Here is a 21,177-nt window from a genome sequence, read left to right as displayed (position 1 = left end):
ATTTCTGTTCAAATAATACTGAGCATTGACTCTAGATGTATGTGTTCCAGACAATATGTTTCTGAAGACAGAAAATGAAACAAGTAGATGAGCAGAGAGAAGAAGTCTCAACTTCAGCAGCGCTGTTAATTTGTATCTGTTTTACACAATGAGATGGTCTGGTGCACTTCAGCTGTAATACACAAGTACGTTTCCTCCAGTGCTTTAATCCGGGTCCTATTCACATGGTTTCTGTTAAGTCAGAAGTGACGATCCCAATGTAAATGCCAATGTGGATGGAGTTAGGAAGAAAGAACAGGTTAACTTGAAAGACAATAGGGAAGAAATATCAAGACCTTTATATGCCTGTCCTGGCTCCAGCCTGCTCACCCCCACTGCCTGAGCAGAGGTCAGCCTTTCCTCTCCTGAGGTTACCCCTCCCCCAGCTGCACCAAAATTTTCCTTGGAATAGGTCCATTTCAGATGGTTTGGAGAGAAAGAAAGACATTCTCCTAACTTACAGCAAGTGGAGAGACAAGAGAAATTCAGTTCTTTGTCTTTCCATTATATTGATAACTTATGATACTAAAGGTTCCTTCTCCTTCCTCTGGTTGTACAGACAAGGGTCTTGTTGGTCTGGGAGACAGAAGACACTGTTGGAGCAATGGCTTTTGTTACACAGCCATTCGAAATGCTTCCTCAGCAATCCCCCAAAAGCTGATTCTTTACAGCTTTCTCTCACCTCAGTTCTTTAATCTACACAGAAGGAATCAGAGCTCAACCTCTTCCACAAATATATTAAAAATGCATCTACATGTGGAACAATTGTAACACAACACCTACTGCAATCTGGCAGAAGATCTTATACAAGTGAAGCTACAAGAGGAATCTCCATGTAACCAGGTAGGAAAAGAAAGAAAAGAAAGAAAACAAAAGAAAGAAAAGAAAGGAAGGAGGGAGAAAGGAAGGAAGGAAGGAAAGAAGGAAAGAAAGAAGGAAGGAAAGAAAGAAGGAAAGAAAGAAGGAAGGAAAGAAGGAAGGAAGGAAGGAAGGAAGGAAGGAAGGAAGGAAGGAAGGAAAGAAAGAAAGAAAGAAAGAAAGAAAGAAAGAAAGAAAGAGAAAGAAAGAAAAAGAAAGAAAGAAAAAAAGAAAGTGAAAGAAAAAAGTGAAAGAAAGAAAGAAAGAAAGAACGAACGAACGAACTGTATGGGTTCTTGAGTTCTCAATATATTATATTTTATATAAGAAGCAGGCATTCACAAAAATCAAATGCTACTAATTGCATGTTAAAGATGAGAAGCACTTTAATTTCTATTAAACATTCAAATTCCTGTAGTATGTAATTATAGATTCTTGGGAGAAAACACAGTTTGTCATTAATATTCTAGGAAATATTTCACTTTATCAATCATAGTATTGAGAAATAATTTCATAGTTTAGTACACTTGCAACTCAATTACAAAAAAAATTAGCAATCAAATACCATGCATCAGGTTTCGGTTAAGCAATTTTTTCTTCCTTTCTGTCTCCATTCTCTGTCTATATTATATATGTGCATATTCATATCCTTAATTAAATTCAAAGCACTGTTTTGTATTTAGGGTGGCATTTTCTTCTTAATTTGTAAAGTGGACTACAAATACTGGACACTGTATTATTTTTAAAACATGGTAAGAAGAAAACCAGCTTTCATTCTTCCAAAACATAATAATTTTAAACATTTACTAGAAAGCTATTTACTTACTGTAAATTACATTCTTAATTTTTGACAGAAAAATGGATGAGCATATGAAACAAATATATTGTATTAGGGAAAAATGTTAAAAAAATAAATACAAGGAAGATGTTTACATTCCTAAATTAGTCACAGGTAACTGGAACTAATTTATAATACCATATGCACTCAAACACATAAATATATACTTGTAATTTTTGAAAATAATGTTTTACATTTAATCTTAACATGAAAACAAGTTGCCAAGAGACACGATCCCACTGCTATTCTGTTTTGTGGATTTGCTCACTTTGAGAAGGGCTCTCTCAGCAGTTGTAACATACTCCTTTTGAGGAATGCTCTGGACAGGTTGCCTTGGGAAGTACTTAGTTTTATTGAATAATACGTCAGTGCCAGATGTCTCTTATAAGAAACTTGATTTCTCTAGGAAAGGTGTTCATTGGTGTGGCTTTTAGATAAATCAGTTTAGAGAATGGTCAGGAGGCATTTCAGCTCTTTTCCATTGCTTTTGCTAAAAGCAATAAGAGCACTGTCACAATGAAACTGAGGACTCTCGATGAATCAGACAGTTGTGAAGGTTTCTGAAAATATGCCTAAACCCCTTAAGTGAAACACTGAAAACCTATGAAATATTCAGAAAAATTTAAAATAATAAACTAAATTCTAAAATGAATTCATCTAAAAGGGGAGCAACAAGAATAAATATGTAGGCTTTGCATATTTAAAAAGTGCTTAAAGAATTCAGAAAACATATTTGTGAAACATCTAACCTCAACTACATCCTCCCCAGCAGCGTCAGAAACAAATATTCAACCACTTCTGCCTGGGAGCAGAGTAAGAGGACAGGAAATATTATGCACAATTAATAGAACACCCAGAACGATCTCAGATGAAACTATGGGGAAAATAAAATTCAATGAAATTAGATGAGTATCAGTATAAAAAGTTTAGTACAACTAACCATAAAGGTAATAATGAATTATTAATAATGCACAAAATATAGATATCACTGATATGTAAATATCTGGCTTACAGTTTTATCAAAGGTAAAAATTAGAAGAAAGGGAAAAACTGCAATAATACAAAACATTATGACTTAGGAAAATTAACCTATAGATAATAGAAAGATTTAATTAATAGACAATCAATCAAGAAATTAAGAGTGGATACTAAACAGAAAACTCCTTTTATGCATAAGAATAAAATGTAGATGTCAAAATAAAAAACTAAATATGCTCAAGATTTAAATATACTAGAAATAATATGTAATTTATCACACTAGGAGACTAGAATATATTTTCTCTCTGTTTTTTTTTTTTTTTTTTTTTTTTTTGGAAATACCTAAGAGAAAAAAGAGATCATGCTTACAAGGGAATTTCTCAGGGAATTAAAGCAGCCATTTTCCCTCATTTCTTTTTTTTTTATTTAATTCACAAAAATACTAATTTAGGAAACATAACAAGGTATAAAAGACAAAATGCCCTCGAAAATTAAGGAAATGATTTCATTCAGGTATGAACATCCAGTTTTAAGATAAGTTCTGGAGGTATTCAGCATGGTAAACTGTAGTAATGAGTATTATCACCTGTAAAGTAACTAAGAGAATGGATTAAAACGTTCTCATCATACCAAAAAAATGTAGTTATGGGAGGTGATGAATGGGTTAACTAACCTTAACATTACTGTTATAATTATTTCACAATATATATGCATATCAAATCATCACTCTATATCTCTCAACTAAATAAACAAACAACTTGAATAAAAATATGCCAAATACCTTACCAGACACCTTACTAAGAAGATAAATGCAAGTTGGCAAATATGTATATTAAAGAATATGCCTAAGCATATATTATCAGGAAATGCAAATTAAATCAATGAAATATGACACATATATCTATTAAAATGGCAAAAATCTGGAACACCGACATACCAAATTCTGGGGAGGATTTGGAGCAGCATGAACTCTTATAAGTTGCCAATGGGAATTCAAAATGGTACAGCCTCTCTGAAAGAGTCTGACAGGTTCTTAAAAACTGAACATACTCTTAAGTCTGTCTCTTCAGCAAATGGTGCTGGGAAAACTGGTTTGCACCATGTAAATCTCTGAAGTTAGAACACTCCCTTACACCATACACAAAAATAAACTCAAAATGGCTTAATGACTTAAATATAAGAGAAAACACAATAAACCTCCTAGAAGAAAACATAGGCAAAACATTTTCTGACAAAAATCTTAACAATGTTCTCCTAGGGCAATCTACTCAGGCAATAGAAATAAAAGCAAAAATAAACAAATGGGACCTAATTAAACTTATAAGCTTTTGCACAGCAAAAGAAACCATAAGTAAAACAAAATGACAACCTACGGAATGGGAGAAAATATTTGCAACTGACATGACTGACAAGGGCTTAATTTCTAGAATATTAAACAGTTCATATAACGTAATAACAAAAAACAAATAACCCTATCAAAAAATGGGCAAAAGATCTAAACAAGCAATTCTCTAATGAAGACATACAAATGGCCAATAGGCACATGAAAACAAGCAAAATATCGCTAATTATCAGAGAAATGCAAATCAAAACTGCAATGAGGTAGCACCTCACACCATGCAGAATGCCAATCATTCAAAAATCCACAAATAATAATTGCTGGAGAGGATGTGGACAAAAGGGAATCCTCCTACACTGCTGGTAGGAATATAGTTTGATGCAGCCACTATGGAAAACAGTATGGAGATTCCTCAAAAAAACTAAAAATAGAGTTACAATATGATCCAGCAATCCCACTTCTGTGCATATATCCAGAGGGAACTCTAATTCAAAAAGATACATGCAACCCAATGTTCATAGAAACACTATATAACAATAGCCAAGACATGGAAGCAAACTAAATATCCATCAGCTGATGACTGGATAAAGAAATTGTGGTATACACACACATGCACACGCACACACACAAATGGAATAATACTCTGCCATAAAAAAGAATAAAATAATGCCTTTTGCAGCAACATGGATGGACCTAGAGATCATCATTCTAAGTGAAATAAGCCACATATCACTCATATGTTGAATCTAAAAAAAAAAAAAAGACACTAATGAACTCATCTACAAAACAGAAAAACAGAAAGAGACTCACAGCCATAGTAAATAATCTTATGGTTAACGTGGAAATGGGGTGGGAAGGGATAAATTTGGGAGTTTGAGATTTGCAAATATTAGCCACTATATATAAAAATTGATTTTTAAAATTTTCTTCTGTATAGCACAGGGAACTATGTTCAATATCTTGTTATAACCTTTAATGAAAAAGAATATAAAAATGAATATATGTATGCATATTTATGACTGGGACATTGTGCCAGAAATTGACACATGATAACTGACTGTACTTCAATAAAAAATTAAAAGCTAAAAAAGAAAACTCAAAAAAAAAAAAACCCTGAACATACTCTTAACAAACAATCCAGCAATTGTACACCTATTTATCCAAAGGAATCAAAAACTTACACACAAAAAACCTACACATGGGTCTTTACAGTAACTTTATTTATAACTGTCAAAACATGAAAGCAACCAAGATGTCCTTCAGTAGATCAATGAATAAATAAACTGGTACATCCAGAGAATGAAATATTATTCATCTCTAAAAATACAAAGAACCATCAACCCATGAAAAGAACAGGGACATCTTCAATGAATAATACCAAGTGAAGAAGCCAATCTGAAAAGGCTGCTACCGTGTGATTCCAGGTAGGACGGGTATACATTCTGGGAAAGGTCATGTCACTATGGTGACAGTGAAAAGATCAGTGGTCATCAGTGGCTAGACGGACAAGAGGAGGGTGAACAGGCAGATCACACAAGCTTTCTAGAGCAGTGAGACTACTAGAAGTAGTCACAGAGTGCAAATAGTCCCTGTAAGGTATTAGAATGATGGATACATGTCATTATACATTTTCCCAAACTTAGACAATGTACAACATCAATAATGAATGCTAATGTAAGCTATATGCTTTGGGTGACTAGGATTTGACAATGTTGGTTCATCGACTGTAGCAAATGTACCACTCTGGTGGGGGATGTTAACAGTGGGGAAGACAGTGGAAGTGCGGAACGGGAAATCCCGGGACCTTCACCTCTATTTTGCTGTGAATCTAAAACTGCTTTAAAAAAATGAAGTCAACAAAATCTCCCACAAAACCCAAATTAGGTACACATGTTATTAGATACAAAGGTAATTAGTCCTATTATCAGTTTATATCAATCACAGAAAGTAAAAATATAATATTTACTTAAATTATTCCATTTATGAGAAGCTTAACAGTTTGTGAAGTTGGATAAATTAAGGTAACGGAGAATACTCTTCTTAATAACATTGCTCTCCATGTATATCATCTTTGTAGCCTTACCAGTGATTTCAAAAAGAATGAGAACTCCCATTACTTGATATTAATTCTTTGCCAGGCACACAGGTATATTTTACATATGTCCTTAAATTGTTACAGCAAGTGACAAAATACATATCACTTTTCCATTTTTTATAGTAACTTGAGTAAGCCTTCGAGCTAGCTAGAGGCAGAAACAGAGAACCTGGTGTAACCAACTCCATATCCCAAACTGCTCACCATCACTCTCTTGTTCCGTAGCATCAGAAGGTTTTATTTCTGAATTAAATGCAGTAACATACCAATTAGTGCAGAAAGGAATTTGAAAATGGTCTACTACATAAGAGCCAGCTCCCCAGTAATCAGAGAATACAGTACAATCCAAATCCTTAAATCCAAATGACCAAAAGCGTCATTGAAAGGAAAATGTATTGACATCTATGTTCTCTTAATAAGAAAGGAAGAGATACTTTTGTACAAAAAGTGCATCTAAAGGTATATAAAAATAAAAGATAAAAACTTAAAAATGGTAAATTATAAAAAAAAATCACTGGAAAATGAAAAAAAAGTGATCACTAAAATTGACTAAAATATCTGGTAAATTCTCCCATATATCTTAAAGAAAAACACAAGAAGTAATAATTTAACAGGAGAGCTGATAAAGTACACATGATACTGGCAATATATGAAAGAATATCATATTTCATTATTTGGAAATATATTTGTTCTTACTGAAAAAATAAAAGTGATTAGATAATCTAGAGCTGTTGAACAGGAGAGGGGTTCATTTCAACACACAAGAACATAAAATATAATTTTAAAAACCATCTGTTCTGTCATTTCACAAAGTTTCTGTTATATAAGATTAGTATTTAAATATGAAATAATATTTATAGATTTATCTTTTTAGAAAATTTCCACATATATACCCTGGAAAAATTAATCAGAAGGAATAAACATCAATTTAAATCCAGCTATTAAACAGTTCTCAAATAGATGGTGTGCAGTAACTTAAAAGATACTAACAAATTAAAATTGATTAATTCTATGGTCTAGTGAAACTTTTTAAGATGGAAGTCAGAAAGTTTCAAAATTTGCAACTACATCTTGCTTTTGTGACGATGTGTTAGATGTGGGCACTAAAGGAAAAGTCTATCTTTCTGATGTCTACCACAAAATAAGCCATCGATACAACTTTCATAGGAATGGTTAAGTGACAGTAGTACAGGGGTTGGTATGTTCTGAGTGGGTAAAATCCTTCATAGATGTTGGTGAAGCATCAGTTGTGTTAGTTCCCTGGTTTAATGTCAGAAGAATGCCTACTAACATAATTTGTACAAAGAGAAAATAAGAAATCAAGTGCAAATTAATTTAATCTGATCTTTAAACAAAGTGGAGGACCTTAGAGGTCAGCAGTATAAAGCAAATTATGTCAATAATAAAGCATGAAGTTGAATAGATGGACACCTTGGCCTTATCCTTTTGATGTTTGTCTCAGAACAGCACCCTTTTTTGCTGGGGAAGGGATAATTGCATCTAATAATTGTTAGAGACTAGCTTTCTGCACTAATAGGTATGAAAAGAAAAGATCAGGTTTTGAAGAACCAGAGGTGCTTCAGTTCAAAACAAATGCCTCACACTTAGCTGGATGAACTCCAAAGATCTAACAACTATACTATAAATCACAGAATCAAAGAATTCTGGGATGGGTAGAGAGCATGCAGTAATCAAGACTAAGCTGGTTGTTTTTTATATTCTTTATGTTTTTTAATGAGGATATAGGATGTGGCTTAATTTTGCTTTTGTCACAGATCCATTAGTTACCAGCAATTTAAATAAATATGTATCAGAAAACAGTAATGAGAAACTACACTGAGAAGGTTCTTGCTTAGTCCAAGTGAAATTAATCTCCATTCCCAAATCTGATCCCATTGGAAATATATATTCAAACAACATTAATCAATGTGGGTGACTTTAATTAAGTTATTATTCCTTAAGGATCAAAATTTATCACTCTTCATTTGAAGTAAATAAAGCAATGTGCTAAGAAATGTTGGGAGTTCAAACATTAGTAAGATATAATAGACAATGACTGGACTCTGAGTTGGAAGATAATGTCCTAGTCTTGGGATGTGTGACTATAGCAAAACAGCTTCCATGCTGCTTTGAGAGACTGCACATCACCTATTTCAATATTCCCTGCTGCTTTCATTTGTTTCTATATTAAGAAGAGTAAGATTTTGTGACAGTGAATACTCATGTACAATTCTATTTGTGATTGGCATCCAGATTCCTGAATTTCTGGCCAGCTAGTTTTGCAGCTAGAGTAAGCTTGGTGATTCCATTAGCCTCAAAATAGTAAGACTTCTTATTTTATATAGTAACATTTTAATTTTACATCTTACTGTTTTGGTTATTTACTGCTGCAAACCACCACCAAAGCTGTGTATTGAAACAACAAATCTTTTATTATCCTTATGGTTTTGTATATCGACTGGACTTAGCTAAGTTGGCTATTTTGTTTGAGGTCTCTTAACTGGTTGTAGTCAGATGGCTTCTGGGGCTTGAGTCACTGGGAAGCTGGTAAAGGAAGCTTCAGTGTCTGTGCCTCAGTCTCTCTTGGTCTCCCTCCAAGTAGGTGAAGGGCCTCTATCTCTGAATGATGTTATATGCGGTGTCTGCCTACGATCATCCCTGTCACACAGTAAAACTCCATACATGGCCAATCAGGTATCTCCAAAGGGAGACTGCCAGTAAGCAGAAGCTGACAACTCTCTGAAGTCTAGTTTGCAATGCTTTATGGCATCTAATTGCTAGCAACCCAACTACTTTAGTAAACTCAGGAAGGAAAGATATTTTCAGCCCTGCTTCCTTTTCATCTTGATCACTAGCTAGACCATTTCTCCCAGCTTCTTTGCTTCTGTATTGATCTATGTGACAAAATGTTGCCATGCAGTAAGAATAGAAATGAAGTATCATTTCCAGGTTAAAATGACCAAAGACAGACATCTTTTCCATTGTCTCATGGCTTATTTACTGACTGTATAATTCTCGGTTAAACTTGAAATTGCAGGTCGAAGTTTGAGAGAACATGGGGCCCTGAATTAATGTTTGCAGGAGATGCCCTTAACACCTACAACATATATGCTGTCCCATTTTGGATGGTCAGTAAAAGGACTAAAGAATGATGCTTTGTTGGGTTTTGCCACTGCAATTTGAGTGTTTGTTGCAGCAGCTAACATTATATACCTTAAATAATATAGAAATTGGTAAAGTAATTGGAATTCTGGTGTAACAAAAAATCAAGTGTAGGGATTTGGGACTATTGGGCAACAAGAAACTTGAGTTTAGAGGCTATAATGTTGATGATACATGTCTTTGAGTTGCAAATATTTGGAAAAATCATTGCCTGTGACAACTTAGGAAGTAAGCCTCAAGACTGTAGATTTGGCATCTTCTGGCAAAGTAGTCAGGATGAAGTTTTAATGTGCATGGGTGATTTTTAGCCTTTTGACAGGGTTGTAAAATAAATAGATGAGCTCAGGAGAAGAATGACTAGTTTCAAAGCTACTATGAAAATACGTTCATAGAGTCTAGGAATTTGAAGACTTAAGTGTTAGAAAACCCTGAAAAGTAAGAAGTAAAAGATTGAAAACATTGTTTATTAAGAGAACTTTGCAGAGGTGGGAACAGGAGGTGGTGAATTATTGCCATTACACTTTGTGGAAGGGGTAGCATGATGTTAATACTGAGTAGAACTAAATGTCAGATGCTGTGAGTTGAGCCCTTAACCCTGGGCTGTGGGGTTAACAAGATAAATGATTTGGGAAACATCATTCCTTTCCCCAGTGTGATTGCAAGCTGGCTTCCAAGACTACTTCTACAGTTCTGCTGTAAGGTGGTCCCAGTCTTGTCCTACACCCTTGCATCTCCTCTTCAGCATTAATATTTAGTGGAACATCAGTCTCTCTCCTAGCTTGGGCTGGGGTCCAAGCTTTCCAATACTAGCCCTACGACTTGTCAAACTAGTGATGATCATCTCTGATTCACCAGTTCAGCATTCACCAAAGATTATTCTTTCAAGCACTCATCTCTAGCCCATTTCCATGAAGCCAATGTTTAGTTCTCAAATGATCTTGCTCTTCAAATACTCTCCTTCCCCTTTGGAGGCTAGTGTGCAGGGAATCAATTTTGGACATGTTAATGCTTTTTTTTTTTTCAATTTTTCATTTTTCTCATCAAAGGAAAGTAAACTATAATGTTAAAAAACAAAATCCATACAGTATCATTAAGAGGAAATTTGAGTTTACAGTGATGGCTTCTAGTCATTGGGTGATATGGAATTCATTTTTATTGACAAATTAGTGAAATATATAGTATTCCAAGGAGTATGAAAGGCCTGGTTCAAATTCTGACTGGAAATGATAAATGCTGGAGAGGGTGTGGACAAAAGGGAACTCTCCTACACTGTTGGTGGGAATGCAACTTAATGCAGCCACCATGGAAAACAGTATGGAGATTTCTCAGAAAACTAAAAATAAACCTACCATATGATCCAGCAATCCCACTTCTGGGCATATATCCAGAGGGAACTCTAATTCGAAAAGATACATGTACCCCAATGTTCACAGCAGTACTATTTATAGTAGTCAAGACATGGAAACAGCCTAATGTCCACTGGCAGTTGATTGGATAAAGATACAATGGAATAATACTCTGCCATAAAAAAGAATAAAATAATGCCATTTGCAGCAACATGCAAGGACCTGGGTTCACCATTCTAAGTGAAGTAAGTCAGAAAGAGAAGAAAAAAATACCATATGGTATCAACTCACATGTGGAATCTCCAAAAAAAAACAAAAAACAAAACAAAACAAAACAGCACAGATGAACTTATTTACAAAACAGAAACAGACTCAAAGACACAGAAAATAAACATGATTATGGAGGAATGGAAAGAAGAGGGAAGGAGTAAATTGGGAGTAAAGATTTGCAGATACTGCTATATATGAAATAGATAAACAACAAGTTTCTTCTGTATAGCACAGGGAACTGTATTCAATACCTTGTAGTAACCTATAATGAAGAAAAATATGAAAAGGAACATATGTATGTATACGTATGAGTGGAACATCATGCTGTGCACCAGAAATTAACACAACATTGTAAACTGACTATACTTCAATAATAAAATAAGTTTAAACAATTCTGATTGGCATTTGATTTAACTTTTCAATCTCTGAAAACCACATTTGGATATGTCATGTTATTTTAGATTTATGCTTTTAATTTAATGAAAGTCATTCAATTCTCAAACTATAAAGTTAGTATTTCCATAAGCCTTGCTTATGTAAATTGAAATTTGAAGATGAAAATTTCTTTACTCCCCAAATAAACATTTGTTAGTTTTCCCCCATTTAATCTTTTTCAGCATGGCTATGAAGGAGAATTAATAAAATGGCCTCCCTTAGGCTTACAGATTGCTTATTCTTATGCTTGCCCTTAGAACGGTCAACAAACCTGACCAACCGGTTACCACTCACAGCTCCCCGCCCATCGTTAAATCTAAAGCTATTGATTTTACTGTTTCTGCTTTATTCCAGTAATCAAAAGTAACAATCATGCTCAGTCTCTGAGTCGTTCTCTGCGGAGAAGGTCACGGGACTGTAACCTTACAAAATAGCCTAAATTACCAAGATGACCACAACTGGGCACTTAAAAGATAAAGAGATCGAAAGAGGGACATCAACTAGCCTCTACAAACTTGGTCACCTGGAGACACCATGACGCCACGCTGAGTCTTCTGATGAGAAAATACTTCTATTGATTGTTATCCATGCTTTATTGTTTGAGCTCTGGCTATATAACCACCCCACCCCATCCCCAAGTTGGGCCCAAAGTTTTGAAGGCACTAGCCTTCTTCGAGTCCCCTTTTCCCGGCAAAGCAATAAAGCCGCCTCTTTTCTTCTAAGCTCCAAGACCTTGTCTCTGGGTTATTTGGCTCATCAGGGATGGGGGCTGATCTTCTGGCAACAGCTATCATATTGGTTGCTAGTTTTTCATTTCACCCCATGCTTCACCAACACCAACACTGTGCACTCTTACACTCCTCTTTGTTCCAAATTTGAACCAAGTCATCATGTATATCTTAGCTTGATGTCTTCCTCCCCACCTTCAGCCACACACCATGCCCTTCTCCCAGCAAAAGCTAAATACAGAGGACAGGACCCAGTCCTGTGTGAAGAGATTTAGAAGACTTCAAAGTCATTGCGAATGCTCAGATGTGGGATAAAATTAAGACCCAATGAAACAGAATAAATTCCACCTTTCAGTATTTTTTCTCAGCCAAAACTCTTGCTTTCAACATTTTCAAATACTGATTCTTTCAAATTCACACTACCTTTTGCCAACCCACACCATAAGCAGTCACATTTTTGACCTTCTGGTTTTAGAAAACAATTCTGCTCTAGCCTCTTACTTTCCTTATCATGTGTACATACTGGATTCAAGGTATTCTTGTTAAGATTATACACTAGTGCTCCACAAAATTTCAATGTAGTTTACATTTTGTTCACTTTATTAGAAACAGAAACCATCTGATTAACATCAACATCGTTTTTAAAAAATTCACATAGTAACTGGTGCATACTTTTTTTAACCATCAGCTTTCAAAATGGCTAAAGTTATTAGCTGTTCAAAAAATTTCCAGCTTGTTTTCTATTTTAACAGTTTTCCTGGTAACATATTTTATACTGTATCAGGTGAGAATTACAACAGTAGACTATAACCTTTTAATCAATCAACTGACATTAACCGAATACCTCTTCTGGTCCATTCTGAACTTAACAATATTTAATGTTAATCTACTTGTATACATTCCTCATTTAAAAAGACAATGTTGGCTTGCTTTGTTCCCTTAATTCCTACAACATGTCTTTGGAAAATGTTGTAAAAATTGTGTCCTTACAAATGCAAACATGAAATCTCAATTGGATATACTACACTGTTTTATAAACTCCAGTAAGATTTAACACTTGAGACATAAAGCATTTCTCTTCACCTTTCATTACATCTTCTGTTTCATGAATAATAATGGAAAACATAGTCAAAAGAATATTTCATTCATTCTTCTCTTGAAAATCCAGTTGACAATATGACTATTAAGAATATAGATAAATCTAAGGCAGTAGAACTATGTAAGTGGTTTATCATCGCTAAGCTCAACTTCAACCTGCCCAGCCTCCAATATTTATAGCTAATGGTCATTTTTTTGTTTGATATGAATCTGCCATGACAGCTAAGTCAACTAGGAATGTGCATATTTCCCAAGGGCAGCTCAGCCAAATCTCATGGGAATCAATTTGAGCTGGTGAGTAAATAGCTGAAGTGGAAGAGCCAGGATCCTTAATGAGCCAGGCAGGAGTGTTTGCAAATTTTTTTGTAATTAAATGCCTAAGTAGAACATTGAATAATGCCATTATCACTTATTCAAAATAATGCATAATTTAAAACTATTTGCCTCATGAAGAAAATTAAAACTTTAGAAAATGTTGGAATGTTTAATTCACTAAGCAGAGTTCAAATACTTTTGGATTCTTTTAAATTTGATACTAAATATTTATATTACACACATAAAATACATGTGCAGTAACAGAGATAAACTATCACATATAAGTTGGTACTGTGTGTGTATATATATATGTATCATAAGTAGTTTGAAAAGAAAAGCTGTATATGAAATGTATCTATTATAACACTATATTTTTTAAACATTTTTATTGAGTTATAGTCATTTTACAATGTTGTGTCAAATTCCAGTGTAAACTGCAATTTTTCAGTTATACATGAACAGACATATATTATAACACTATAGACCTACACTTTAAAGTCTTTTCAACCAATGGTTTCTAACTAGCACACCAGTTTTGCCTGTTCTGGAAAGATAATTGTCTTTCCATCTACAATAGTGCTTCTTATTTTATTTAAGGGATCCAGTTCCCCATTTTTTTCTTTTCTTTCAGGTTTAAATTTTGATAGATAGATAGATAGTGTATGTAGTATAACAATCTTTTCCTTAGTCAAAGCAAGAAGATTATGAGATAAATATATAGCGTACAGTCTTACAGGCTTTCTCTTCTCATGTCCTAAATCATACATACTATGTCATGATGCTGATAGCTAGCAAATTTGAAAGCAAGAAGACCAAACAGTTAAGAATTGTTGAAGTATGTCTGTAAGCCAGAATTCTAGCAGATGTGAGAATTTTTGTACTGGAGGAAACAAGTGTGTTGAGATATGACTGAAATGTTAGGTTGACAATACAGAGATAAGATGATCGGTATTGTTAGAGGTGTAATAGGTTGAATGAAACAAAATGTTCTTGGTGTTCTGCAATGTATTTTCATTTTTTCCAAAATGCATCATGCATATGAAAAAGGCTTTGTTGTTTTGACTGCACAGTGACAAACCATAATTTATGTAAGCAACCCTCTATTGATGGACATTTAGATGTGGCTCATCTAAATTCACATGTTACAATGAACTAATGTGTATGTGTGTGTGTGTGTGTGTGTGTGTGTGTGTGATAGACATGTGTCTATGTCAGCATCTATCCCTAAGCCTGAATCTCTATCAATGTCTGTACTTATGTGCACATCACAGCAGGACAGTGTACATGATCCACATTCTATTTGTTCAAATGTTCTTTTTGCACTTTACTTTCTGTATAGAAATTCAGGGCTTCGTAAGTCTAGTTCTTTCTCTAAGTGATCCTTTTTCAATACTTAGTCTTAAAATTGCAAGGCCTTCTACTATATGGTTGAGAAGTATTAGCAAGAAAAGAAGTTGAAAAAATTCTCTATTTCATGATAGTGCTGAAAAGTAGATACTGTTCTTCAGAATAAAATTGTTCTTAGAAAAAAAAATGATGAACAGGGAGTATTATAAGACATCAGCCTGAAGAAATGATTATGTTCTATCAAAATAACCTTTAATCTCCAAAAGTCTGTAATTCCCACTAATGTGTTGCCATGGTAATAATATTTAAATTGGCATCTCTGTTTACTGAACTTATCCTTAGTTGCAAATTTTCTTTGTTAAGCCAGAAGAGGATTATGGATATTTCTCTTTTTCACATGCATGACATCTGCTAAGTATGAGCTCTGGAAACTAGTAATGGACACCTAGAAGCCACTCAGCTTAGTAAGAAAAGAAAATGCACTTACAATCAGATAGATTGAAAAATATCCATAGAACAGCTTAAACCTCCTATACGCCTACTAATAGCACAAGAAAGGGCACCACTTCCACACTGATGACAACTTCAGGTATTATCAATATTTTCACAGAGAAAGGTGAAAATTAATAATTCATTGTAATAGTTTTGCTCTGCTTTTTAGCTGACTAGCAGGTGTGGAACACTGACATTACTTTTTCTATATGTACCTACAGATATCTTTACATATAACTGGCTATGTTACATCTACATCATGTTTCTCTTTTTAAATCTGTATTGCATTGAGTAATTTAATAAGATTTATATATGTTGCAAATATAATTATATATTATAAATGTTATTATTAAAGCTGATGATTATGTAAATGTGTAAAATATATCAACATTTTTTCTCTTTACCTTTTGACTCCCTTCATCCATTTCTCTTATATTTCTGTTAAATTTCACTTAACACTCTTAAAACTATACAAAGTTTGTCTCCATAAATATAATTATCTAGATCTAAACTAAGGTACTAGTTCGAAGTATAAAAAAATGCAGAATTTTCATTGCAACATAATAAAGTAGTAATATGTAACAGTGTAGGAATTATTGACTATATACAGACCATTCACTTCAAAATGAAAGTTTTGCAGAAACTAATCCACATGAAATAGATAAACAAGTTTATACTGTATAGCGCAGGGAACTATATTCAGTAACTAGTAGTAACCTATGGTGAAAAAGAATATGAAAACGAATATATGTATGTTCCCATATGACTGAAGTACTGTACACCAGAAATTGACACAACATTGTAAATTGACTATACTTCAATAAAAATATATTTAAAAATGAAAGTTTTATTTGATAATTCAGTAATTTCATGAGTACTGCCTTATATGATTGCCTAATGAAATAAAGTCTTTCATTAACATCTAAGGAGGTATTTGAACTTGAACAACTCTTCTTGGCAATATCTGATCAGAGATTGGGAAATAGTCAGTATCGCCTTATAGAACAGTCATCATACAGTTGACCCTTCAACAATGCAGGGGTTAGATGCTCCAACCCTAAGCACAGCTTAAAATTTGTGTATAAATTATACTGGACCCTCCACATTCGAGGTTACTTCGTATCCAGTTATATACCCAAGGATTCAACCAACTGCTGATTGTGTAGTGCTATATTATTTACTATTGAAAAACAAACAAATAAACCATTTGTAAGTCAACCCAGCCAGTTAAAACCCATATTGTTCAAGGGTCGAGTTTAAGTATGTATTTATGTATTTATGTAATTATGCATGCAGCTTATATACTAGATACATGCAGCTTCATTCCATTAAGAATTAACCTATTATTTTTCATTACTCAGAAAGTATCCAAATAACTAATCTTACAATAACAGGAGAGAATAAGGAATACTCTCTGTGGAGAAATGGAGGAAGGGTTCTGTGGAAGGCTTGCATATATTCTTTTTTTTTTGTAGAAGGTTTTAAAAATAGACATTTTATCAGTAATAAAGATGTGATCAGAAGTAAATCAGTAAAACATGATAGACATCAGGAGAGGAGAAATTATAAGCAACAAAATGCATTTGATAATTCAGTGGGAGAGATATGGAGGAATCTATACTGAATTTAGCAATTTTTAGGCTGTTCGTGAACTTCAAAAAGGGTGACATCTCTATTCTGACAAGCTAGATATTAGGCTGAAAGAGATTAAGGACAAATTTAAAAGCTGGACACATATATGTATGAAAATTTTTGTTGAAGCATAACCTACATACAGAACACTACAAAAGTTCTAAGTGTGCAGCTTAGTAAGTTACCCGAAAGTGAACACATACATAAATCAATTACCCAGTTAAAGAATTATAATGTCACCAGTAAAAACAGAGAGCTCCTCTTGTATCCACGCCTTATCATTACCAGTCTTTTTTTTTTCCCCTCAAAATTTAACCACTCTCTGGACTTTCAATGCCAGGATTTGTTTTGCCCATTTCTGAACTTCATATAAATTAAAAAGAAGCATGTATACTATTTGACGTTTAGCTTCTATTGCTTAATAATACATTTGTGAGATTCATCGATATTTTTTGCAGGTAGCATAGATAATTTTCACTTCTGTAGAGTTTTCCACTATACAAATGTTTCATAATTTATTTCTCACTTTTTTATTGATGGACATTTAAGCTGTTGAACAGTATATGCCTACCCTATTTCCTCTCAGGCCAGCTGAGTTTGCCTGTGTCTGTGAAGAGTCTCTGCCTTGCAAAAGGCTCCTTAGCTTGAGCATCTAAAATCTGCATTTCTTCTCTACCAGAGGGCTTTCTGTGCCACTGAGGGACCCTGCACAGCTATGTGCAGACATAACCCCAGAAGGACGGCAATTCACGCTGCTGGGGCAAATTTCAGCCCATGGGGAACAGAAGCTATCAGGTAAATGCCCCAGTTTTCTTGTCTTCCTGAAGGACTGTTCTGAGCTGTGACACATATACTCAGAAGTTCTAAATTCTATTCATTTTGCTTTCTTCCCTCTCACATTTTCACCTTTGTGTGTCATCAGTAATCTACCTCATGCAAGTCACTGTCTGTGTGTCTGGTTTGGAAGGAATCAAGACTGGAGCAGCCAGCTCTGGAATTTGCCTTTGAAAAAGGACCTGGATATTTGATTCTGGAGTTGTGATAATCAAGTGGTAACAAAAGCCACCTTGCTGGTTGAAGTCAGGGTGACAACACCACCTGGCATCCTGTCACAAGACTATCATTAAGACATTCACCTTGGGGTGCAGTGATGAATGCCAAGTGGAACAGCAAATATATGTGATGTAGAAGTTCTGGCATTTACAGATTTAAGGCCAAAAGTAATTGTCAGGATTACAGATTTGGCTGGCTTTTCTTAACTTCTCTAGAAGATTTGAAGGAAAAGAATGAAACACATTAACTTTTCCCTCTTACATTATTGTCTGTATTTCCATATTTTTGTCTCTATTTGCTTGAACATTAATATTTTCCTCCAACATATTTTTCAGAAGGATAATTGTCTCTCTAGCTGTGCCAAAAATCTATTAAATACATTTTACATAAAGTTACTTTTTAGGTCTCAAGTTTCCATTTGATTTATCTTTATACTTTCCATTTCACTCCTGAAATACTCCATCGATTTTATTTCCTTGATCACATTATTTTAAAACATGCATCCCCCAACTCCATTAGCTTTATTTCCTTTGAGTCTCTAATTACTATAATTTTCTTGATTTCTATTTAAGTCCTCTTGGGGGTCTCATGATTTTTTGACTGCTTGTTGAATATAGTATATGAAGATTTTTTACAGCATTTTAGGTCATGGAAGGATACTCTTTTATATTTATGAAAAATATACTTATGAAATTAGACTAGGTGAAAATCACCTTAAATCAATCAAGGATTGAAATGATTCTAAGCTGGGTTTCAATTATTCTAAGAAATGGTCTATTTCACAGTTACTTTTACAACATTCCTCTTCCAGGCCCTTGCAAAAAATGCACCATAATTTAACAGCTATTTGACACATTATGTACTTCAGCATTTGTTTCCTCACCTGTACAGAAGTGCAGAATCACCTGTTCAAGGTCTCATAACAGGACTGTAAAAGTGGACATTGTTTTATAGGGAAGATGTGGTGTCAAATGCTAAAGTCATCTATGTTACCTTCAGGCACCTCCTTCTCCCTTAAAATTTGGTGTATCATGAAACATTTTTATTTCTTAACCATATGTCCATCTTTTCTATTTATACTTGTAAAACAATTAATTTGATAAAACCTAGTTCACCATGGCCAGGAAGAGAGGTCCTCAATTTTTTTTCTCTGTATATATCTGAAATACCCATTTTTTAATATTTCAGATCTTCTATTCAGATGTATCTCACATTAAAGATGTTCACATGTAACATATTCATGTATAAATAATACTTCCCCTGCTTTCACTGCAGGTATGATGGACTGGTAGTTTTTCTTTCTCATCTTCATAAATTATCTTTTAAGTTAGGCTCTTAATACCAGTTGCCATATTGGATACAATATGAATTTTGCTGTTGTTTTGTTTTGGTTCTGATGCTCTTCAACTAATGCTAAAATTGGATCTATCCCAATTTAGCTAAATGTTTTTTGTGATAATAAAAAGGATTTGTGTTCAGTTTATTCATCTTTTTTCATATCCCTGATTTGCACAGCAGTAGAACCACCTGTTAGTTATTTTACCAAATCATAAAATAGTTTAGATGGCTGTAGATTTGCTAATAACACCTTAACTTGATATCTAGTAAATATAATATCAGTCTCATTTGACTCACTTGCAAATTTTTTTTCTTATGTGAAATATCCCATTCTTAGAAATCTAATGCATTCTAGAAAGTACGATGGAAGGGTTATTTTTATGTTTCCAGATAGGTAAGATTATCCCACGTTAAGATTCCAGCCAGTATCTGATATAATCACATAAAAGTTTACTACCTACTGGGTTTTATTATTGAATAATTTGATGCATCTCTTAAATATTTTATAGACTATAAATCTGTGAAGTTAGAACTGATAATTGCACTGTTCTAAGGACACCCAGCTTCTATTGCCTGCCAACAAAGTAATGTATAGGATGACATTCTGAAGCAATATTAACATAGGCTATAAATATCCCACAGATGATATGGTATTAAATTAAATATATCCAAGAATAACACAACAATGTTAATTTTATAACTGTATTTCTAAGATATTTTTGAAATAAAGTTTATTTTTATACCAATTTCATACATTTCTCATGTTAATTTACTATATTTAAATATCTGTCTCTTTCTGAATTAAGACATAAACTATTTTACACATTTTTCATGTAATTTGAGGTTAGATATAGAATGTTTCCTTTAAAAGACCTACTTTAAAGGTAACTATTACTTACTAATTATTTCATCATAGCAACTCCTTGTCTTCAAGAATGAAAACAAGGTAATTTGCTTTGATATATTTTTAAACAAACTTTTTTCAAGTATAACTTACATATAATAAAGTGTACCCATTTTACATACTCAAGGCAGTAAGTTATAACAAATGTATTCATCTGTTTACTACAACTCCAAACTCTCTTTAGACTATCTCCTTAGCCCCTTTGTAATCAATCAACTCTAGCCTACCACTGATCTGGTTTATGCTATGATAAATTAATGTCTCCTCTAGAATTTCAAAAAAATTTTATCATGTAATATGTACTCTTTTGTGGCTGCCTTCTTTTCTCAGATTAATATTTCTGAGGTTAAAAGTCTGTTTTAAATGAATAACTATGTTTAATACTATACTAAAATATTTTAATAAATACCATATTTATTAATATATTTCTATACTCAAAATATGACTGGTGATTATTGAGAAACCAGTTTTCCCAAGAATGAAAGCAATGATTCAGTGTGCTCTCTACTGTTGCTGAAGACATAATGTAATCAGTGGGCAGTGGTTCCAGTGAAAAATGATGTTGTCTCAACACACAAGAGTAATACAAGTTACTTGGAATTACCCAACATTTAGTGAGGTTTACCTACTACTGTGAAACTCCCAATTACTATACATATAAAGTCAAAGATGTCTGCTCAGAGTAATCGATTGGTGTCACTCTCCCAGAGAAGAACTTTAAATCTAGTGAGTAAAAGAAAACAGAAACATGAAATGAACAGTACTACAGAAAACAAGCATATAAAGAATAAAGACAGAAACTAGGGTATTTTAAAAAAGCCCCTCCTCTCTGATGTAGAAAATTGGACCTTGCCATACTGGAAGGGTTTCATCAAATAAACACTAAAACTGAAGAAGTATTTTCATACAG

General features: G+C 33.7%; 1 long non-coding RNA gene across 2 annotated transcripts in view; it reads right to left on the bottom strand.

Annotated features, from left to right (window-relative positions):
- Nucleotides 1-21,177, bottom strand: part of LOC141577569 (uncharacterized) — a 552,790-nt gene that overhangs the window by 388,258 nt on the left and 143,355 nt on the right. The gene's annotated exons all lie outside the window — the stretch shown is intronic.

This window comes from Camelus bactrianus, chromosome 4, assembly GCF_048773025.1.
Source record: "Camelus bactrianus isolate YW-2024 breed Bactrian camel chromosome 4, ASM4877302v1, whole genome shotgun sequence".
Lineage (NCBI taxonomy): Eukaryota > Metazoa > Chordata > Mammalia > Artiodactyla > Camelidae > Camelus > Camelus bactrianus.
The sequence above is the reverse complement of the archived record's forward strand: the minus strand, read 5'-3'. Positions and strand labels throughout refer to the sequence as shown.